The 25849-nt window shown below is 31.8% G+C and overlaps 1 long non-coding RNA gene across 1 annotated transcript in view; it reads left to right on the top strand.

Moving 5' to 3' along the window:
* Nucleotides 1-25849, top strand: part of LOC128200956 (uncharacterized) — a 201546-nt gene that overhangs the window by 42282 nt on the left and 133415 nt on the right. The gene's annotated exons all lie outside the window — the stretch shown is intronic.

The raw sequence follows: 25849 nt of genomic DNA, 5'->3' as shown, positions 1-25849 counted from the left end.
CATAGAATGCATGTAGCGTGGATTTTGTTTTTCTTGTACTGCATGTGATAAAGATGCAAGGATGTAAATTTATATATGTATATATATATTTTATACTTACAAACATTATTAATAATATACAATAAGTGGAGAAGGCAATTCCAAAAGGTTTTTCTATCCTTCTAACTATACTTATCTGTATGTAATTTCCTTTCTCCAAAATAATGTATCTTTTGTAGTTCCTATACTAGATTTAATGTGTTGGTTTCGACAGGATGCAATCGCCTGTGTCATATTTATGGCTCGACCAAACTGCTCTAAAGCTAAATCAAAGATTCAAGCTATCTGGCGTTCTGTTTTAAGCTAGTGAATAGAAATTTTGAACAGTTACAACACAAAGCTGCACAAAAGATGTGTGTACCTAATATATAATATAATAAGTTGCCTGAATAAACACATACCTAGTTGAATTTTGGCTAAATGCTCATTATGCAAAAAAAAAAAAAAAATTGTGACTTCAATTGTGACTAAATACCGATAAACGACGAGATGTTTTGTAGATACTCGTACATTTATATTTCAAATATTTTAATTTAGAACGCGGAATTGTTTTTTTTTACAAGTAGATTGTGCTTAGCCACAAAGAAAAATTGGTAGCTTTTCACGTAATTATTATGGGCCTAACATAAATATAAACCTTATAGGTTGCAATAATAATTGTCAAAATCAGTAAAAAACACGGACGCCTTAAGAAATTGATTTTGTTGGAAAAAAATTGAAAAGTGTAAAAGATCGATAAAAACAATTATTAGAATTTACAGGTGGTACTTCTTCTTTTACTTCTTTCTTTTACTTCGAAGAAGCAGATTTAGTAGAGATAATTTGTCATGGCGGATTTAATGCTTAAAGCATTCTCTCCCAGTCAACCATAGGGAAGTGTTAGAATACTCGAATGTGGTACTAGTAATTATTGATATACATACATACTAAAATTACATATATAAACGGACAAATATATATAATAAATATACTTACACAAATATAAAATATAATATATTATATACGAAATTGAGAATAATATAAAGTATTTACTGCTTGGATAAAGTAAGAAAGTTTGTTATCGAGAACAATTTATTAATAGGTATTTATGTTTCAAATTAAAATTCACATTTTTAAATTACAAATACAAGTGAAGGATAAAATAGTAATAATAAAATAGCTTTGTTAAAGAAACGACGTCAGTTAGGAAAAGTAAATTACAATTTATTTCCTTAACAATTTGAATGTAAGTTGAAGGAGTTATAAATGTTTTTAAAATATAACTCAATATAACTAACTAAATAGGAGTTTATAAGTTTAATGTTCCTAAGATATATATACCTACAAAAACATTCAAAACTACATTGATGTAACACTTGAGACATTATTAATTTTTTTTATTTAATGCAAAGTGTATATAGCACATGGCAAGTAGGTTATGATGATTAAGACAACATACGTTCAAGTTGTTTTAATAAGTGATAAAATGAACTTTATTTTAACTTTATTTCGATAAATATTATTAAAGTGTTTAAATATTTCACAGGATTGATTGGTTTACCGCTACTTTATAGTTACCGTCGACAAGTTAAATAATTGCTGAAACTCAGTAGAACCAGCAAAATAAATCAACGCTAATTGAATACACCGGCGGCCAACATGTCAACACTGCCTCGAATTTATTTTCAGTTTCAGGTCACCTGCGTTGTATATACCATGTTATAATGACATTTTTTCAGTTGGAATAAACAAACAAGTGGCAGTTTATTGGAACCATATTTATTTTAGTGTGTTTTTTAATGGACGAAAATAGAATAGTAAGCACGCCTTTGTTATTAGAATACGCTGGTGGGTTGATAGGGATGTTAGTAAGAGATGATAAGTGGCGAAGAAGTCAGGTCAGTTGGCTTAACGTAAAGAATTCAACAAGATTGGTTTTCAGTTGGACAGTGTGGAAGTGAGCCAGACCTGGTGATGTATTTTCCATACTGTTACATTTATTTACATGTATTTACATGTATTTTCCATACATGTGAACAAGATCAAAGTGAATGGTGTTATTCGAGCATGCAAGGGCTTATAAATGACTATGTTATTTTAGATAAGTTCTTTTCAATAGAGGAAAAGATATCGAACCCAGCAGTAAAATCATAAAAGGGGGCATTTTAAAAGGTAAATCGGTAAAGTCCATTTAAATAAATTATATAAAGTTGATTTTTATTCTATGCTGTTCTTATTCTATTTATAAATAACTAGTCAGATTACTACATCGCGGCGTAACGATACTGTGACGTATACTTGTATTATCTATCTTCCCTATTTAAAAGCTGCGCTCTTGTCGGTGGAGCTCTTGCCACTCACTACGATTTTCTGCGTTCTTACGTTCTCGATAACAAAATGTATACTCGTACATACAGGTAAAATTCCATTAATAATAACAATAATTTTTATTTTTCCATCACAACCATATTACACATTAATTGGCAACAATAACATAAAACTAAAAATGGTTGTGGAGACTGGTGTCTAAATTGGGCAGTGAGCTGCCTGTGTTTTAGATCACCAGGCCACCACCATTCATATTATTTTGTATTTAAGCACTAGGGTTATAACATTTATTGGGTTTTTACTGTTATAATGTTATAATTATTTAAATAAATAAATAAATATATTTGAAACACATTACCTTTTTTCTTTGGCAGACGTGTATAAACTATTTCCTTAAATCAAGTATTATTAAATGTATACAAGTATATCAATTAGTAAGTAATTACGAGTAAGTGACATGTTCTACGCTTTATTTCATACACAACGTACTCCGTATAATTGCATTAATTATGCACGTGCAGGCGGCATTGAAAGCGTACGTACAAACATTGCAAGAATTTGCATATCTCGCTGCGTTGGCACTTACCTAGGAAATAATTGAAATGTCATCAAAACCACACCATCAGGGATTTTCTATTTTATGCACAGCAATAAATTATGTAAGAAGAGGACTTAACTTACTGTTACTATATTGACGAGGCGGCTTGGTATATATTGTTATAGGGACAAACCTATATTCAATATGTACTATACTCGTATGTGGTCAAACGACATCGGTCGACCTGATAGAACAGTATAAAATGCATAACATTTTTAGATAATAGAGATCTACACAGCATTCTCCATCCACGATTAATAATGTCTTATCCTATTAATATCATAAATGTTTCTAAGGCTGGATGGATAGAGGAATGTTTGTGTTCGAATAATTTTATATATATATTTTTTTAATGGGTGATAATGGAATGGTATATGGTAATACCGCGCTCTCGGTATATACTGGCGGTGCACCAGTGAAGAATGATAGATGAGGATGAAGCAAGTCAATTAGCCCATCGTGTCGAATTCAACAAAAATTGTTCACGATGGTTTCCAGGGGGAACCACGTGGAGGTCGACCTAATAGCGCATATTGCTAGCAATGGGGCTGTTAAACTCCATTGCTAACAATCCCTTTCCCCCCAATTTTATATTTATTGATAGTATTAATATTTATTGGATACAAACTTACGATACACTACGTTATTTTTAATTATCGAATTTTGTACAATGAAGTCTTGTTCCATTGTACAAACTTACATTGTAAAAAAAGCGAAAAATATGAATTAAAAAGATGAATAAGACTAGTATAATTTTCTTTGATTTTGTAAAAAGTGATGTCCAAGTTCTTACTGTTTCTTACTCTTTTACGCTCAAAATTACTAGACGGATTTAATTGGAATTTGGTATACGAGTAAGTTATATTCTACCTTAGCACATAGAATACTTTATGTGCTGACTCATGTGAGTAAAGCTGTGGGATATATATAGCTAGTAAATAAATAGTCCTATTAATTTATTACGTATATTTAAACAGGCCTATTTACACAGTAGCGTACGTTACGTACGTAGTACGTAATAAGGTACTATAATAGTTACAGTGTTAATTATATGACGTCTAGTTATTAATATAAACTAATATTATAAAGAGAAAATATTTGATTTTTTAGCCGGAAAACATTTTGAATAGATTTTTTAAAAACTACCAATTAAAGAAATCTGCATTATCTGGCGATAATCTGGGCTGTACTTTATTGAAAAAAAAAAACCAAACTGGCTAACATAGCCAGAATATACTCGTATTTTTTTAATAATTACTATATATAATTTTAAATGGAAAACATAAACACATATAGGAATAAAATTTTTTGCATTGGTCAGTGGTCGAACCCTTTTGACCATTTATTTGGGATCAGTAGCGGATCGATGACGGGTTTAACGATGATGATGATGTTTTTTTAATGAATGATAATGGTAACTCCGCCTGCGCTATCGATGTATACCGGTGGGGCACCAGCGAGGGATGATAAGTGAAAATAAAAGAGCAAGTCAGTTAGCCCATCGTGATAAATACACCTAGAATTCAGCACGATGGTTTCCAGGAGGGGCCACATGGAGGTCGTCCTGACAGGGTATATTGCTATGGGATTGGTAGTCCACATTACTAATAATCCCTCTCCCCATGATGATGATATTAAAAACCTATTGTGACAATATAAGCATTCATGTTGTAAAAGCTTTTAATCTCCAGAAGTTAATACAGCTTTGTGGAGTGAACGTATGAAAAGAATATACCTTCACAAAGTTGAAACATTACTCTCAACGACACAACATTCCATTCAATAGAATGTGCGGGCGAAAATGCAATTTCTTTCACGATGCTACTTTATTTGATTTGTTTTGTGAATTCCGTATGTTGTAACTTAAACCCAATATAGAAAAATATATTTTACTTTCAGCTTAGAAACAAATAATATATCTTTAAATATATCCATTTATTTGTGAGAATTTATTAGTGGTTTAGTTTGTTATCCTAGACTATTTCTATTTATATACATTATTACAATAGCCCTACATAAATATATAAATAATGTTAATTTATTTGGGCATTTGAAATACTGTCTAGTGGGGGGAAAGGGATTGTTAGTAATGGAGACTGAGAATCCCATTGCTAGCAATATACCCAACCAGGTCGACCTCCTAGCGGTTCTCCCTGGAAACTATCATGGTTAATTCCTGATGAATTCATCATGATGGGCTAACTGGCCTGTTTTCATTCTCATCTATCATCCTTCATTGGTGCTCCGCCAGCGTATCCCGTTAGCGCAGGCGGGGTTACCATACCATTTTCACCCATCAAAAAAAAAAACTGTCTAGTGTTTTGGTTGCTTTCTAGATATAAAATAAATACCTTTATCACTTATTTTGTATATACTTTTATTATCATATATTGGATATTACCATAACAAATAATAATTGCTAAAAATATAAATAACTAGGTAGTCTATAAATATACAGTACAATTGAAATGGTTAGAATTTTTTAAAATTAATGTTTTACCAGCGAAATATATTCATATATATTTACCAAAGAAAAATGGGTCGAAAACAGCTTAATATTTCGAGCCTTCAATATATAGTGCATTCAGAGGTTGACTTAGTTTGTGAGACTCAAATTTTTTATTGTTTTTGAATTATTAATTCACAAAATTTCTGCTGTTTTGTTTTATAATCATCATTATCATATCAGCCGTTAACAGTCTACTGCTGAATATAAGCCCATGCTGTTTTGGGATTTTACCAGTAGTTGCCACGCTTTGGTGACGTGGTGGTAATTAGACTTTGGTGATTTAAGTGAGACACTGTTGCCCATTCCTCAACCATTAAGTTCCTTCAGTGGCCTCTCAAGACACTCACAGGAATGGAAGGGAATATATTTTATAGCATGATTAGATTCATAGTTTTACGTACCGCTAACGATTTAGATTTTACCTTGTATAAATATTGTCAGAACTTAATTTTTATTCAGTAAAATTAGCTTATTGTTAGATACAATTCAAAATATAACTTAATAATTTACTACTAAGATCTTATTTTACATGTTCTATTCATTTTATATTCTTTTATAATATTTTGAAGTACTACAAACAAACATTTGAAACAAACACAACCCCTGGGTCATATTTGGATTATACATACATTGCCTATTTGCGGATACAAAATAAATTACACTGAATGTATATTTTTCCTTTGTTGATTTTCACTTGTTCGTATGAAAGTCCACGTCATGATAAACATAGACTAGAATAAAACTGGACAAGTGCGAGTTGGACTTACACATCAAGTGCTTCGTTCTAAAAATCATATGTGAATAAGTATTTATTTGTTTTCTTTACGCGAGAATTTATTTGTACGTATAAATATGAGATAGCTACATGGATCCCCATTCTTGTGTTTATTGTATTTAATATAAGAAACAGAATAGTGCAAATTGATAGCATTAGAGGTTATAAACAATATCATTAAGACGGATGACTTAATTCATTACATTAAGTCATACCATTGAATATTATACTGCCACAGAGTTTTGCAGGGTAGTGACGAATTACGTAGAACTGCACTTTAATGTTTATTATAAAATGTAAGTACAACATTGTTTTCCATCCATGTATTATTTGTATTATTATAACGTTCTATGATTGTAGATGAGTGTACTGGTAAATCTGTATGACTAACCAAAAATATGTATATATCTTATAAATAAATATTAATATTTTGCTTTACCACAGGTTGGGTTAGGGTTCTTTTTTGCGTGGAATCCTAAAATAAAAAAAAATAAAAAATGGTCGCAACATAAAATGTATAAACCTTTTGTTTGTTATTTCATTTCATTTGCGTCAAGAAATGAATATTCTGTGTAAACTCCACGCAGCTAAATTCTTACTACAAAGAGGATTATCTTTTGACACTTATTAATATTTAAATCAGAAAAATATTTACATTTTATTTTACTTTTAAAACTCTCGAAGAGAATGTTTTTCGAAGAACACAACGTTTACCATAATTTATGTAAGTAATTATTTACCATGTGAATTCAGTTAGTTAATCATCTGATTTAGTCATCTTAGGTCCAGTACTAGAATAAGTACGTATGTATGTATACATATATAAATAACCTGTAGAAATTTTAAATATATATGAGGTCGAAAGCTCCTCGAGAAATATTTACTGTTCCCGGGACAAAGCTAAAATACTTAGTTTTCTTTAAAGAACTCCCGTGACTATAAACTAATTTGGGTAGACTATTTTAGGTAATTTATTCTTTTATGCGTAAAAACTTCACGGCTATATTACTTTTTAATAATTAATATGCTATTAAAAGAGAAATATTTAAAATATTGATTTAAATAATTTGTTTGTATATATTTAAAGAAATCGTTTAACACTATTATTTTACACTATTATTATAAGGCAAAAACATTCTAATCAAATACATTTTAACTGTCTTTGAAAAGTCATAAAATACTTACCATCAGGTAAACCGCATGCTCGCTTGGCCCCTGTGTTATAAAAAAAATATAAAAAATTATGTCGAAATGTATCGTTTTTTTTAATTTAGTTAGAAACATGGCTACGTAATCATAACGATGTGTGTACACCACACTATTGATGAGTTTTTATTAACATTTCAGTAGAACGCTCTAGAAAATCCAGAGGGAGACTTTGTACAAAAGTCGATTGCTTGGGTACCTCTGTCCCATTCGTGTTTCTACCGTGAAGCAGTTGTGTTTGCATGGCTATGTTTCGGTTTGAAGGATGGGATATGGCGTGAATTTACAGGGTACAGAGTAATAACACCTGAGTCCTCAGGAATAGCAAATCATGGGCGAAACAGTATACTCTGTTATGTCCATGGTACTGCTCATATCTATAGGCGACGGTTATCACTTTCCATTAGGTGGGCCGTTAGCTTCTTTGTCATTCTAAGTTGTATAAAAAAAAAAACATAATTTTTTAAATATCAAATATAATTTAAAATAATACCGACAGATACACGTTCTATAATTACGGTGAATATATTACCTAACAGATATTTTAACAAACCTTAGATTTCATTAATATAACTCCAATGATCAAATTATGTTAATTATATTAAATCCAATTCTACAACAACTATTTAGGGATTAAATTAAACTCCCAATTCTGTGATACTGTTATTAGATAATACAGTAGAATATTAATGAGGCAAGTAAAATCTAGACTAGTAGATACCAAAAGATATAAACAGATTTTGCTGGATTATAAGCGGGTAATTATTGTTACTTGAATTGGGCAACATTTTGTGGAAGGCCGCAGCCAGATGGCCTTCCGCAAAATATCTCAGCTAAATATATATAATATATCAAAATAGTACCTATAAGTCTGTTTCAGTAGAGTTTAATTAAAATATTATTAAATGAATAATTGATCTACCATAAGAGAGCTTGTTATCTGTAATAGGAGCACAATAAAATAACGATTAATTAATTGAATGTTTAGATTTGTTACTAATTTTATTTAAGCAATGTTTCTGTAATCTTATACTCTTGGGGAATTTTACCAGTAGTTGCCACGCTTGGCAGGTGGGTTGGCAACCACAGTTAGTGTTTGCAGATGTTTTAAGAGGGACGCTACTATACATCCCTCGACCATTAAGTTACCTGAGTTGCCTCTTATGACACCCACGGGAAAGGAGAAATACACAGGAAAAATAAAACGGTCACTATTTACATACATTAATTATGCGATTCAGTTTTTAACCTCAACTATGGCCCAAAATAAGAAATTACAAATTGTAATATCAATAATAATGACAATTAGGTGTCTTTTTCGTATAAACATGCAATGAATGGTTTCATCTCATATTTATGTATTTATATACAGAACCCTCGGCGTATGAGTTCAACTCGCACTCGATCGGTCTTTTTATTGAAAAATATATTATAAAATAGTTTACTAAACTATGAAGCTAATTATAGCTATAAACTGGATTAATTATGATTTCTAAATTGCAATGAACTTGGCTGAAAAGTTTCAACAAACATTTGAAGGGAAACAAAGGGATTCTTCAACACGGCGGCTAATTGAGATAACAACATCCTACGTACCTAATTCTGAAGTTTAATGTTTTTCTTCAGAGAAAGGAAGGTAATTTTTCTTTGAACAATTTTGTCATATTTTCCTTCAACTTCGCTTGTAAATATTGTAATATTCTGTTAGGAGGAAGTTCTCAATTCGTTTGTATTTGGTTTTTTTGTTTTTTTTTTTTTGTGGCTTTGTTTCGTTACGTCGCCAATTGTGTACCATTTTTCAACAGAATTAAGAAAAGAAGGATGTTCATAATTTGGTTGTATTTTTTGTTTATTACAGCATCATTTATAAAGTGAACTGGAAAGTTCTTTCTTTTATCTGAAAGAATTTTCATATAAACATATAGATTAGACCTATAGAATTTTTTTCAAAATCGGTTTAGTTGTTTTTAAATCAAAATATGTGACTGGTTTGCCACGATTGAAGTTGGTTTTTTTTTGTAGAATACAAACTTTACTATAATAAACAACAACAACAACAGGGTCTTCTCTTTACGCGCCAGATGATGTGTGGGCGGGCGAGGTAGGGGCCTCGGAGCGTACCCCATTACCCCGGCTTCTACTCTGGAGGCGACTACCTCTGGGTCGCTGGGTTTGCAGCCGGCATCCACTGTTGGTCTGTGTATGCCGGCGTGGTGTCTTCTTACTATAATAATAGTTTTTGCAAAATCAACATCGTCAAAAACAAATTGGCGTGTTCTTTAGTGGAGCACAAATTTTGCAACATTTTCGGAACAAGCAATATTTTGAGTACTTGTAAACACATAATTTCAGAATTTTCAGTGTAAATCATCTACGAAATATCTTAGTTAACATCTAAGATTATTACTGCGTTGCCGTAAACGTTTTGTAGATGTGTAGATACAATTGAAGTGATATTTGTAGGAACAGATTGAAGTATCTATTTCTACGCAATAAGAAATGACGATTCGGATTACTTCATAAAAATTAGGATAACTAAAATATATTAAGAGAACAAACCATTGTAGCAGGTGCTTATTTATGGATACGTAGTTACTACACGAGTGTGAAGTAACGGTTACCGTTCGTAGTTGCTGGACTTAAGTGCGGCTGAGCGGGTGTTTATTGGACTATAGCAGGCAGTGTGGGACAAAATAAAGTATACACTTTACGATAGTATTTATTGAATGTTTTGTATTTATGGAAACATTACGAGATATGATTTCATCAATTCAAAATGGTAGTTTCCTTTTTATAAAATGTTAATATTTATTTAGAAAGGCATAATTGTATATATTTGTAACTATTCTTGTAAATGAAAAAATAACAAAAAAAAATCAATAATAAAAACATTTAGTAAAATTTACATTGCAAAATTACTTTTATTAAGCAATACTAGTATGATAGAGACTAATTTTAAATGAATACACTTTTTTATCGTTGTCCCGTTGTCATGTACATCGCAATAGCTTCAGTTTCTTACAGACAACATCAATAGTCACGTCATACATATACTTATGTTTCGATGACCATATTTTATTTCAAAATTATACCGACTGAATGCGAACCTACACTCAATGTAATATAAATAATATTGAAAATAAAATATTAAATAAGCTAAAATATACGCGAATACATCGTGTGCATTTTATATCGCTTCTGGAGTCTTTTTTTTTACTTTTCAAATAAGCAAACAAATTACGATATATATTTTTATTTATTTATTTATTCATTAGTACAAATATGTGTACATGTCGGACTTAATGCTAAAAGCATTCTCTCCCAGTCAACCATAAGGGAAGTGTCAGAATACTCGAATGCGGTACTAGTAATAATTTATATAAATAACTACTAAAGTTATATAATATTTTATTCAGTAATTATATAGATATATTTTTATTTCGATAGATATTATCGAGAAATGTCCAATAAAAAGGGCCGCATTTGTACACCAGCCAGAAACGATATAGAGGATGCGGTGCTAAGGCTGGCAGCGTTAGAAACTAATTAAATAACTTAGTTTTTGTATAGTATCCAATGCGGATAGTTTCCAGTGGGTTAACAGAATAGAGTTTGAAATATAGGTTTATATTCAATCCTTATCCGTTGTCGTTGTCCGTGTGGTCCCGACATACAATAGCTTATCCCTTTTTTCCCATGGGTGTTGTAAGAGGCAACTAAGGGAGCTTTTGGTCGAGGGATGGGCAGCAGCATCCCTCTTGAAACATTACTAAAAGCCTAACTGAGGTTTTTTTAAATACAACTTAGAATGGCAAACAAGCTGACGGCCCATCTGATGGAAAGTGGTAACCGTCGCCTATAGACATGAGCACCATGGACATAACAGAGTATACTGTTTCGCCCATGATACCCCCCCCCCCCCCCCCCCCCCCCGAGGACTCAGGTGTTATTCCTCCGTACCCAGTAAATTCACGCTATATCCCACCCTTCAAACCAAAACACAGCCATGCAAACACAACTGCTTTACGGTTGAAACACGAATAGGACAGAGGTATCTAAGCAATCGACCTTTGTACCTGCCTGCCAAACGTGTCTACTACTGGCAAAACTCTCTTTATAGGTGAGGCTTATGTTCAGCGGCGGACAGTTAACAGCTGAAATTATTTCAGCCGTTAATAATATAAATGCATAACTCTGTCTTACCTATTAATTTTATTGCTAAGTAGTTGAAGCAGCAGTATATGGATACTGTGTTTCTATATGAAGGATGAGATAAGACAAAAAATATAAGGTACGAAGGAATAACACCTTAGGAATGGCTATACTCGTATATAAGGAGTACTATTCCCTGTAACGTGTTCAGTGTAATTTATAGTGCTTTTTATGTTGATAGGTAACGGTTACCTTCCATTAGATGGGCTGTCAGCAACAAAATACAGCTACAAATATATAAATAATTGTATAATATGTATATATATATATATATATATATATATATATATATATATATATATATATTTTTAATTTTTATAAATATATATATATATATATATATATATATATATATATATATATATATATATATATATATATATATATATATATATATATATATATATATATATATATATATATATATATATATATATATATATATATATATACAATCCCCCGAACATCGAAAAAAACAATCAACATTGTCTCGGCCCTCTCTGAATCTTTTTAGCCACTTGTGGACGGTTGGTTCCTTCACAGCATCATCCCCATAAACTGTTCTGAGATCGGCAAAAATTTCACGGCCATTCTTGCCGAGTTTCGAGAGAAACTTGATTACGACGCGCTGCTCTTCAACGGAAGCGGGCTCCATGCCGACGGGGTTTCGTTAAGAGGTAACTTCACAGATGGCGTGACAAGCCAGTTCGCACCGCACGGCGGTCAGACCAGAACTGAAGCATTGTTAGGGACATAAGGAAGGGGTCCTGCGCTTACCTGGCCTCCCCACTCCTCTTTCTCGCATTCCAGAACACTTTTATACGAACTTTCCGGACAGACCTCGTATATTATATTTATAAATGTTATGTACATTTCATGACGATTGGGTAAATGGGTTAAATGTTATAAATGTAAAACCATGTGGGCCGTGCCCACCTCAAGATTATTTGATGTTAATCCCAGGTACCAAAGGAAGTTTTCAATTATATAAAAAAAAAAAAACATGTCTAAGAGATTATATGTCGTTTTTAAGGAGTTAGATCGCATTTGAAAGTAATATTAAATAGGTCAACAAGTTACATTCTTTTCAATTTAAAATTAGAATACCTAATACATTAGTGCATATCCTCATCCCTTAATAATGAAAATGAGTAGGTACCTACATTCGAAATAAAATTATTTCATTGACAGGTTCAATTGCGAGATAAAAAGGCGACAGTTATTAATCTGTTGACGAAAACACGGTGAAACGTGGATTGTCTTGATGGATGACAGTTATCCATCTTCCTTAAGAGGTGAACATGAAAAAAAAATAAGCGATCCATTTTATACGATGTGTCTTTCTTTGCCGACGGAGTGTACTGAGATAAATATCGCATTAGATATTGCGTTAATCTTTTAGAATTAATCGATTGTTTTTACACAACTATCAAAAAAGGGAGTGTAATGTTATCAGAAGTCTAAACGCCTGGAAAGATTTGGTATCATATAAAAATTCTTATATCGTGCCGAGTAATAATTTTATATTCCTTACTAATAATATTAATATGAAAGTGATTTTGTTTGTTTATTATCTCATAACGCCTTAACGGTTTAACAAGTTTTTATGAAATTTGGCAAACGTACAATATGGAGAAGGCGTTGGCTACATTTAATTCCGGTCACGCGGACACATTCGCAGGGTAAAACAAGTAATTGTGTATTTTAGGTCGGGTTATAATTTTTTAAGATAATTTTTTTGATTTTACAGTCATTATTTTAATTTGCGGAACAAAATGTACTTATTTTAATTCCCAACGTAATTACAGTTAACTTAGAATTTTGTTATTTGCTACTTTGTCCCTGTAACCAGTGTGCCTAAGGCGAGCTGTGCAAAGTTTGTATTAAAAACTTAACTCTTTAGTGTAATTAAACGAAAGGTTAAGGAACGTTATTTAACTTATTTTTTTTTATACAAATCGTATTAAGCACTCCACATTTAAAGTCGATTGCTTGGGTACCTCTGTCCCATTCGTGTTTCTACCGTGAAGCTGTGTTTGCATGGCTGTGTTTCGGTTTGAAGGTTGGATATGGCGTGAATTTACAGGGTACAGAGGAATAACACCTGAGCCCTCAGGAATGGCAAGGATATCACGGGCGAAACAGTACACTCTGTTATGTCCATGGTACTACTCATGTCTATAAGCGACGGTTACCGTGGGCCGTCAGCTTGTTTGTCATTCTAAGTTGTATAAAAAAAATATATATAAAGTCTAGTTACAATTTTATTATATGTATTAATAAAATAAATGGAGTTATATGAGAACAATGAATATCTTGTGTATAAACAGAATACGAGTAAAACTGCTTTAGTTTATGAAAGATGTTTCGAATAGCCACAAACAATTCTCCAGATACAATACCAATTTGGTGCGAACTACTGCAACGAATTTACGCCAATTTCTCTTGGTCTGGACCTGACTGTAAAATAAAGCATTCGTACTGTAGGTATACAGCTCGAGTCCGTTCACCAACTCGATCTATTGTCTTAATTTACATAGCTTACAATTGTATTGTTTAGATACGGAGTCTTCCTTCATTGATATGTAATATATGAATATACTAAGGTAGGATGTGAATATTATTTTCGATATATGTATATAGATACATTGTTGACGATATATCGTTTAATCAATTAAATTCAGTATATTTTTTACAAAATGTAGGTATATTGTTTACATTGTAAAATATCTTAAATGTAATCTGATTTACTTACAAACTATCCTATGTCAACATAAGATAGTTTTTAAATAATAAGTACAGAATTTTAAGTAATAGGACAGTTTTAAGTAGTAAGCTAAAATTAGTTTAGATAATAAGATAGATAAACTATTAGCAAAGATAACTGACTAATTATATTATAACTAATAGTAATTTCGGCCGCACCGTTAGTTATTAGCAGCTGCTCATGATTAAGGGTCACGAATTGATCATGAAATTAGTCGAGTTTTTTTTAACAATTAGATCGAGAACTACTAATTGAGAGTAACTATCGGTTTAACATGCCAGTTAAACCAATAGTTGTTACATTAAAATAGTTCAATAAAATTGACGAGTGGGACAATAAATGAATAATGTAATAAAACAATCAATGCTGTATGCTTTGCGATCACCATCATATTGTTGTGCATATTTAGACCCCGTTTGAAAATATTCTAATGTTGGTAACACAGCACGCGATGCAGCCTTGCCAAGGCATTCTGTGAAAACAGTCCTTATGTTTAATAAAACAGAAATAATTGACTAGATACTTCTAACTTATAAAATTATATTCGTATTGTTACTGATCGATATACCGGATCCAATCGTATTTTTATTATATCAGCCGTTAACGTGAACTGTTGAACATAGGCCTTCCCGATAAGGGGGGTTTTGATAGTAGTTGCTAAATCTGGCAGGTGGTTTGGCAATCGCAATTGGGTTTTAGTGATGTTTTAAGAGAGGCGTTGTTGCCCATCATTCGAACATTAAGTTCTTTTAGTCTCCTCTTATGACACTTACGGAATAGAAATGGGTGGTCCAAACTTTGCCGGGACCACACGACAATCGATCAAATGAAATGAAATGAAATAGAAAAATAAATTACGTTTTTGTCAGGTTGGCTGTGACCTTGTTTGACTTTTTTCGTAATAATATACTCATAGATGTATGAGTATATTATTACGATGTATGATGATGTATGTATGTCAGCTTTAATTTTCTGAAAGTGTATATTATTCCACGATTTAGGTTTTGGCTATAAAATAAAAATCCTATCTTAATATGTTTAACATTAAGGAACTCATGTATGTAGGCAAGGACGTGCCAGGAGTAATTCAAAGGTGTATATTGTAGCCACTTACGACGAAAGCCTTTTTACTTTCTTTCGTCCCGTTGCGTATTTTTCATCGGCGATAAAATGGTGTTGCGTAATATAATGGACTTTGTACGATAGTTTTATTGTAATTTTAGGTTTTTTTTTATATTGATAAATGTATCTAAACTTACTTTATATAGAGGCAATTTTTTTCTTTATAATATCTGCATTATATATAATATACGTAAATAAATTGTTTTCATTTCATATCCATTACAAAATAAAATGTTTAAAACTCTTTTTAGAGTACTTAATCGACTTTAAAAATTCTTTCACGTATAGAAAGTTACATTATAAACGAGTAATATGAACATGGGTCGTAATTTATTTTCTGTAAAATAAATCTGTGAAACCGTGGCGGGCTAATCGTATTGATAAATAAATTAAAATTTACAATATTTTTCACAATTTATTTACGATTTAAGAATAATATTAAAAAGCAATAAATAGTAATTTATTACTTCTTGGTTCTTTACATTTAAAGTTTGTTTTCTGAAAGCCAATTATTATTTATTTAAAGGAGGATCAATCCAATATCGGACTTTGTCAGGCCATAAATAAATCTTGTATTTTCAAGTACGCTAGCGTCATTTTAGTGGCTTTATCTGTATTTCTTGTTACCTCGTTTGGGGGACGGTCTGAATGAAAGATTAATGAGTGGAGTGAGGTTGAAGAGACAAAAGATTCGTGCAAAGGTCGTGTTTTCCCGTTTATTGTTGTAAGACGAAATGCTTCGATCCCGAAACGAAAAAATGATAAAAGCAAGCTTAACTATTTCTGTCAGGAAGTTATATACGAGTAGTTTGCAACTACTTCATTATATGCGACTCTAGAAAGAGGATAAAGATCAAAGAAGAGACAGTTTTTTCATTATTAGAATCATTATACTCTATATATATCCTTCTTTCCTATATTTTATTATTATTATTATATCAGCCGTCGACTGTCCAATATTGAACATAGGCTTTCCCCATAAGGGAAGTCTTGTAAGTAGTTGCCACGCTTGACAGGCGGTTTGGTAACCGCAATTAGGCTTTGGAAATGTTTTAAGAGGGACGTTGCTGCCCATCTTTCCTTACATAAAATATAAATCTTTTGAATATAGAGGTGAGAATTGTTTCTTTTGCCTTCACCTTACAAATTGTACGTCTCCCTTATACTATTACCTATACATTCTGAAATTCATATACTTATATAAGAAAAGATAATGTAGAGTTGATTTTCCAAAAATATTCGAATTATTTTTTTCATACTGATCATTTTTATGTCTTTTCAAGTGACTTCAAAAAGAAGAAGCTTCTCAATTCGGTTGCATTTTTTTTATGTTTGTTACCACATAACTCCGCGCCGTCAGTTGTAAACTGATTTTGAAATTATTTTTTTTTATATGAAAGGATATACATACAGATTGCTCCCACAGAAATTTTATAAATGTTACTTCAATAGTAAAGTTTTTAAAGCAAAATATTTGATATTGCCACAATTGTAGTAGTTTTTTGTGGAACACAATATTAATTATCTCTATAGTATTAGTAATGTGGACATTTTTATTTTGGACTGGATAGCAATGTAGCTTTTATCAATTGCTACAAAAGTATCGGACACTTAAGAACTAGCTAAGTTTAGGGGATTAAAACTTAGATCCTTTCGCGTGCGTGCCATGAAGGGAAATGTAAGATCTAGAACTTCTTGATACATTGGATAACTTTTTGGTATATCGGTTATATATAGATTTGCTTTAGGGAGACATTTCCAAATATAGTCCCGAATATTTCGATTACAAGGAAAGTTTTTGCAAAACACAGTTATGATTACACGTCTACAACATGCAAAGGCTTTAATCATTAAGTCTAGTTAGGAATTGTCGAATCAAGGAAATAAAAATCTTTGTTTACATACTAACAAAATACTTTATTTGTTTTTTTTATTCAAAATTTACTTTATGGCGTTTTGAATATAGGTGTTTACCTAAGAAGTATTTAGAAATAAAGTTTAGAAAAAACAATAACAAAACTCAATAATTAATTCAAAAACAGGGTAGCGGAGCTGTACCTTTTGACTGATTCGCTGTGTTAAAAAAAGTTAAATTGGTAATAATTCTTTATTATTGTTATCCAATTTCATAGAAGAAAAATTGTCTATGTCTGTATTTAATACAAAGTCGACCCGACATTTATTTAAATTATTAAGGTTGAAGAATTTACCATGAATCCCATAGGATTGAGCTGTCGGAAGACGAATTTTTCAACTTATTTAATTTTTCTAAACGCTTGTACATTAAAAATATTTTGAAATGTGAATTTAATTATTTATATTCTTGAAAAAAAAAAACAGAGGGCAAAAGAGGAAGACCGAGGAATAACTACATGGAACAGATAAAAGAAACACTAGGTGTCATGTCGTATTGGGAGGTCAAGGATATGACCTGGGATAGAACTGGCTGGAAGAAAATGCATGATTTAGTTGCACCAACAACTTGAAAACCTTCATCTATAATGAAGAAAAATTAAAAAATATTGTAACTGGTTTATATTGTTTACTATCAAGAGAAAAAGTGTAAATTGTTGTAATCAATAGACAAAGGTATTATACATTATCTGAGTTATAAAGGTTTATTATATCAAAAACTCCATAAAAAATATTAAATTTGGTGTTTTAAAATTAAATTAGTAGTTAATCTTTAATCTATTGAAAAGATTTTATTTAAGTTGTCATCAATTTAAAACATTTTTAAAGATTTATCATAAGTTCAACAATATGAAATGTAATGATTTACCTATTCATAATACTTGTACTACACGTGTAAGGGTGTCGCTCTGTAATAACTAATGACATCTATGTATATTCGTCGAAATATCTACAAATATGATTACTACCTCTTTGAGTCTATCTGAAGTTAGTAATAGGTAGGTAGGTACCGGAGAGAATCATTCAAAGGACGGTACAACTTCTGTTGCAAGTCTATTATCGGCGCCGCGTTAAATGGAGCGCCTATTTTGTTGTATGACACAAAATACACACTTAAAAGGTTTATAGAAATATCTACCTTTACTTATATAAGTTGGGAAGAAATTTTTTTAGTTTGATACACGTAGTTGAATTAGGTGTCCCGTCCTCGCTATTTGATACGGGCGATGGAAGGAAGGGACTGTTAATATTCTCATCGGGTCGACTTCCACGTGGTTCATCATGGTTAATTCTTAAAGAATAACAAATCGTGAATCGTGGGAAATCGCCCACTGATCTGATTTGGTCCTCGCTTATCATCTCTCACTGATGTCCCGCTAGCATATACCAGTAATGCAGGCGCGGTTACTATTTCATTATCACTCATTTAATAATTAAAGATCCCACAAAAAAAAAAACTTTTTTTTAACTGTGACAAACCAGTTATTTTCATTTAAAAACTAACGTATTGAATCGATTTCGATAAAATTTCTATGGGACTAACTTGTCAGTATATCCTTTTAAATAAAAAAATAAATTTTATAAATCAGTTTATAATTGATACAGTTATGAGGTAACAAACATATAAAAAAAATACAACCGAATTGAAAACCTTGTTATTTTTGAAGGCGGCTGAGAAAAACTAATATTATAAATGTAAAGTGGTTTGTGTAATTATTTGTAACCTCTTAACTCCTTAACGGCTTAACCAATTACTATCAAATTTAATATAATGTAGCAGTCTATTTGTTTTGTATAAAGATAACACATCTTATATATTTATCGTTCATATTGCATTCAATTATATTTATTTAAAAATATTTTTTATTTATTTATGGCAATAAATAGTCATTTACAAAATAATTAACAACAATATACATTACAGTTTTAGAACAATAGACCTAACAGTGCCAATAACAATTTTTAAAACATAGAGATAATTATTTATGAAGTCTCATGGGAACACGCATGAAATTTAGCAACAAAATCCAAGGTACTAATATAATTTTAACATACAAGTCTTTGAGTTAATTTACTTTTAAAAATATGAACAGATTCATAAAACGGATCCAATTAAAAAAAAATCTCTATTGAAAGTGTTGGTGGACCGGTAAAGAAAGGAATTACATGTATAGTTTTTAGTTTTTAAAATATATTCTAATTACAGGTCAATGCTAGAGAATCTGGACATTTGATAGTTTTTTTTAAATGGGTGTTAATGGACTGGCAACCCCGTTCGTAAGTATACGCTGGTAGGGCATCAGTGAAGGATGACAGGTGACGATGAAAGTAGGTCAGTTATCCTAATTAGACGAATTCCACTAGAATTAACCACGATGCCGCGATGGTTTCCAGGGGGAAACGTATGGACATCGACCTGATAGGCTTGTATATAGGCTGTATTGTTAGTAATGGCGTTTGATCGAGTTTGGAATGTATCTTTAATAGAAAAATATGTAATAATAGAGAAACAATAATGTCCACTGCGGTACAATAATGTCCATGTTCCGCAATGGACAAAATTACAGTTGATATGATGCAGTTAGTTAAACACATTTGTTTTTGGTAAGGGGATAGTGATAGTTTGGAAATAATAGCTTAATTGACAAAAACCGACTAAAAAGCAGTCGGTCTTCAAAAATTATTATAACCACGACTGTGGTGTAATAACCAAGTGATTCTTGATACATCTGTTTGTGTTGTTTTTTTTAGCAAAGTTCAATAATGAAACCATATCGAGTTTTAAATTTATACAACGCCATCTAGCGATTCTGTGGCTATAATTATGTACTATAATGACGTTAAAAAGACATTACTCTATGAAGACTTTAAGAGTGTTGCAGGACTCTTGACAGAGAAATAGGTTTTACTTTGCCGCGGGAGTCGATGGATGCGTTTGACTTTTAAACTATAATGTATATGTCAAAATTTTGATGTAATCGTCACCATACTTTAATTTAATTTTTTTAAATGAATTAAAAAATTAAATTGGCCAGAACGCTAGTCACTTGTGTCTTATCTATCTTGAATAAGCAAGTATAGATACCTATGTGAACACTGTCTTTCATTATGCTTTCTGAACCACTTATGTGCTTGTGTCACGTTTCTCTTTCACTTATCTATGTAAATAACAGTTTTTCATTTTATTTTAAAATGCCTGCTTATTCACAGTTTTTTTTTTACATATCGTTACTACCTACTAACAGATAGGTCGGTTCCATACTACAATGCCCTTTTAGTTCGTCGTCGGTCTGATCTCAGTTTGGTAAAATATTATTACGTAAGAAACAATAGGATTGATTTTGAGGTGTTATTTCTCTAAACATATATCTAAAATTAAAATTTTCAATTTAATATTACAGAAAAATAATTATTCTTAAGACTAATATACGACGAACTATGAGACTTGTTGATGATCTCAGGCTTGCATGAGGTATTAAACCCTTAAGTATTTGGAGAGATTTTACCTCACCCTGCGTATTCTACCGCTTATATAATGGACAGCGCTTAGAAAAATTTACACTTTCTATTATTGTACAGCTCGCCACCAACAAGAAGTTCACCGCTACATCTTAGCGCTTGGATGATCACGTACAGTGCTTTCAAAGATGCTTCCTCTCACGAACCGTCAGGTTATGGAATGAGCTTCCTAGCGAGGTTTTTCCAAAAGTTTACAGTATGGGATTCTGCAAAAAAAGCGAAAGAGGTTTCTTCAGGGTGGGCAACGTGCGCATAATACCCCTGACCTTATCTTATCCTTTTTCACCACAATGAAAGTGATTACTGCGGCTAGGAGATGAATCCAAAAAAAAGCCCCTGGATTATATCATCTCATTGCAGACATAGTGCTTGCGGTAGTAAAATCTTATCCTGAACTAATCACTATCGTCATGAACAGATGCCTTGCAGTCAGCTACTTTTCCATAATTTGGAAGTTGACGATAATTAAACTAATACTAAAAATTAATCAAAATTCGAACAAACAAACCCTATCATTCAGACCAATAGGACTTACTAAGAATAAATAACAGGGGCAAACTGTTAGAAAAATTAATAATGAAGCAGCTCAACTTTTATATGCACGGATAAAGATACTTAAATAGTAAGCAGTTTGGATTTCGGGAACAAACATCTACAGTGCTTGCGCTCAGTGAGACAAACATATACAACTTGCAATAACGGTAGGCAACCAAGTCATAACAGTATCTTTGGACATACATGCCGCCTTCGATAATGCGTAGTGGTCCCATATACTCAATAGGATCAGATCCATCAATGTATGTATGCATGATGATAGTAAAAGAAAAACAGAGGGATACATTCATCATTACTGATTGCAAATCTTCACTTATGGGGTTAACTAATCTCGACATGCACAATAACACGGCGAATCAAATTCTACATCAGACCAACTGCGTCAAAAAGTTAGACCTCAAAATTCAATTCATCTATGTCAGGGTACTTTCTAGAATTTCTGGGAACAAATACGCGAATCAAGCGGCAAAAAGTGCTGCAAATTTCAAGGTCTCCTACAAATGTAGCAAATTCCAAATTAGCTACTCTAAACAACATTATAACACACAGTACACCAATGACAGGAAAGAAATATACAATAACAGGGATAATTATAAAAGTATAAAAACCTGGTATCCGGAATAACCCTATATATATGTAGATATCGGATCTGTATCCATTTACCCATGTCTAGTATTCATACTACCGTCCAATCCCGTTCTAGTCACAATCGCATTCGAACTGTTTTTACTGACCATACCGAGAGCAAAATTATAGCGTAGTTTCGGCCTTATATATTAAACAATTATTTACATACTTACCTGAGTTAGTTTTGAGATTTCATTATTATTTACTTTATAAAAACTTTTAACTTAGAGGTTAAATAGAGGTTTCAATCTGTCTTTTAAGATCTGAAGGTATTTACGTATGTTAATGTAACATCATTATTATTGAGTGTATGTGTTAAGACTGACTTGAAATATTATTTATAAAATCAGTTCTGAAAAAAAAGGAAAATGTTTTCATAAGGAAAATCTTGCTACCTTTTTAAATATTTAATTTAGTTCGTCCTTCAAATTTTGTGAATATTGGTAATGTAACGAGCAGAGAGTATTATATATATATATATATAGTAGTATTTATATATATAGGTTATTTTTGCAGGAATTTTGTTTATTGTGGTTATAACTTAATGGTCGAGGGATGGGCAGCAGCGTCTCTTTGTAAACATTACCAAAGCCGAGCTGCAGTTACCAACCCGCGTGCCAAACGTGGCAACTATTGGCAAATAAATCCATTAATCCACTGGCAATAGAGAGAGACCTATGTTCTGCAATGAACAGTTAATCTCTAATATGGTGGTTACAATTAAAATAAATTTTCGAATGTTAGACACAAAATGTGTGCAAGGTTAAGCCGACGCATTTTTTTGACGTTACAGACAAAATATATTGAGACAATCCAGCTCCGTATTCACACCAATGTGTTTTACGTTTAGCTACAATTTACAGCGGCCTATTGGGGCTCAGTTTGCGTTCAGTAAATCTTCAGAAATGTATGGCTTTGAAAAAAATATTTGCACGCAGATATTTTTTTAAAATGGCATACTAACCATGTCTGTTGAGCCATTGATCTAGGTTTGGGGGCATCCATGAGGGATGACCAGTGAAGATGAAGTTACTAGGAATAACTATTTTAATTTCTTGGGTGAAGCGCATGGAGGTCGACCCGACAAAATACATTGTTAAGAACAGAGTCGATATATCTCATTACTCGTATATTTTTCTTCTCCCTTGAATTTAAGTAGGCATATAACATAGTAATAACAATAAGAACTAATACTTATTTATCAGTACTTTCATTATTAGAAAGTATTAGAGAATTATATTATATTGACAAAAGTAGCCTGGGGCTAATATGAGAGTAGAATGTTTTGATTAAAAAATATCAAACAAGCTGATGGCCCACCTGATGGAAAGTGGTAACCGTCGCCTATAGACATGAGTAGTACCTACCATGGACATAACGGAGTATGCTGTTTCGCCCATGATATTCCTCCATGCGTTGCCATTCCTGAGAACTCAGGTGTTATTCCTCTGTACCCTGTAAATTTACTGCCATATCCCACCTTTCAAACCGAATCACAGCCATGAAAACATAACTGCCTCACGGTAGAAACACGAATGGAACAGAGGTGCCCAAACAAACGACTTTTGTAGAAAGTTACCCTCTGGTAATGGTACAAATGCAGTTGTATTTAGAACCTTCTCCTTCTTTAAATCATTTTCTCTATTAATTTACTCAACACATGGATTAAGTACTTAATTTTCTTACATTTTATTATTATTTACATAAATTTCAAACTGTCAACTGATAATTATTGCCACCACTTTGTATAAAATGAATAAGTAATTTCATTATAATTTTCATAAAAAAATGTCAAACTCATAAATTGATTAGTGGACAGCCTAATTCAGTTTGTTTTCGTTATTTTTTGTGACACTTAAGTACTTCGTTTGAAGAAGCATCTTATAAACAGCTACCGCAATTTATAGATACGGATTATCGTTACAATAGAGATTCTATTGTATTATTTTATATATAACAATGAGTATAAATACATATTTACATTATTGCATGTATTACATCTTCATATACATTTAAAAATTTTCATCGTGCTTCCTATAAAATTGTTTACAATTACTTCTCTCCGTTCAAAGGTTGCCTGGAAGAGATTTCTTTTAGTCATAAGGCCACCAATTGGTTTTTCATTGTGATGTTTTCTTGTAATTGTTTGTTTCTATAATAAGTTTACTATTGTAATCTTTTGGAGGACACAATATAGAGTATCAATTAACGAGTATCTCTTATAAATTACGAAAGTTTGTACGGATGGAAGTTTGTTACTCTTTCACACAAAAACTACTAAATTGATTTGAATAAAACATGGTACACAGGTAGGTTATATACTAACTTAGTAGGTACATAGAAAAAATTATGCAGGCGAAGCCGCGAGATAAAAATTTCTAATGTAGTACATAATACCCATACTACAAGATTTGCTTAGTTTGGGTCTAGATGGCGCTGTTTGGTATTTATTATCATTATTACATCTATTGTGAAAATATCTGTCGCAGCTCATCAGTAATTCAAATACCTCTTCATAAAATTGCATATACTTTGCTTTCCTATTGTATTTTGACGATAAAATTGCGCCATGCTAAGAAAATCATAAGCCCGTCATGAGTGATATCAACAAGAAAGTATTACGGTTAGGGTGAGTAGGTATTACGTTCTTCCCCATCTTTTTTCCCAGTCGTATACATGGAATTGAATATTAATGTAAATATGGTTTGTAAGTAAGTGTTAGCTTCAAAGGAACTTTGCTTTTAAGATGATTATATTTTTACGTAAGTGCCTAAGTACTTTATCCCTGTCCATTAGATGTTGATGTTTAGCCATCTAAATAGATTTGGATTTCATTACCTACTTTGTATATATAAAATTAATATAATTTTCGTCTTTATAATCTATTTTTTTTATACAACTTAGAATGGCAAACAAGCTGACGGCTCACCTGATGGAAAGTGGTAACCGTCGCCTATAGACATGAGCAGTACCATGGAAATAACAGAATATACTGTTTCGCCCATGATACCCCCCATATATGTATATAGACCACTTTTTATCTCGGTCAGTAAACACATTCCGCTTACCCAGATGAATTCATGGATAAAAGCTAGTAAAATTATGTAATCAAGTTTTGTTGAAATATTCACAGAAACACTCTTTAAATAAAATCTGTAATATAAAAATTAATCGATGAATGTGTAGTCAAGCGCAAATCTCGAGTACAGCTGAAATGATTTTGCTAATTCTTTTTTTAAAATATTCCTTGGAGTACGAGGATGGTTCTTACGGACAGAAAAATTAAAAAAAATCTGAATACAACACTTCTGTACTTCCATACAAACGATTTGTAATAATATTTAAAAGTCAATTTGAACTTTAATACAATACCATAAAGTTCAATTGTTAGTGAAGAGGCTCCTGGAAGGCAAAACATCTGGGTGAGCGGCGTGTTTTATAATTTTTATTTTTTGACATAATGTAATTGTGGATTTATTAATATTCTTTTTTCTTTTTCGTCTTACTAGCTGACCCGGCATCCCGAATAGTAGAATAAGTATTAAAAAAACGAAAAAATTAAAGAATCGACTGTTAGACGGTACGAACTTCGCGGGGTCAGCTAGTTTATTATAAAACTAAAACATTTCATTAATTATTCGATTTTTGATTTAACATCAGCAGACTATCTTATGTTCGGCTTGATATATGTACATTACG

This window comes from Galleria mellonella, unplaced genomic scaffold, assembly GCF_026898425.1.
Source record: "Galleria mellonella isolate WM207_F2 unplaced genomic scaffold, CSIRO_AGI_GalMel_v1 utg117, whole genome shotgun sequence".
NCBI classification, from domain to species: Eukaryota; Metazoa; Arthropoda; class Insecta; order Lepidoptera; family Pyralidae; genus Galleria; species Galleria mellonella.
This window is presented reverse-complemented; position numbering and strand designations above follow the sequence as displayed.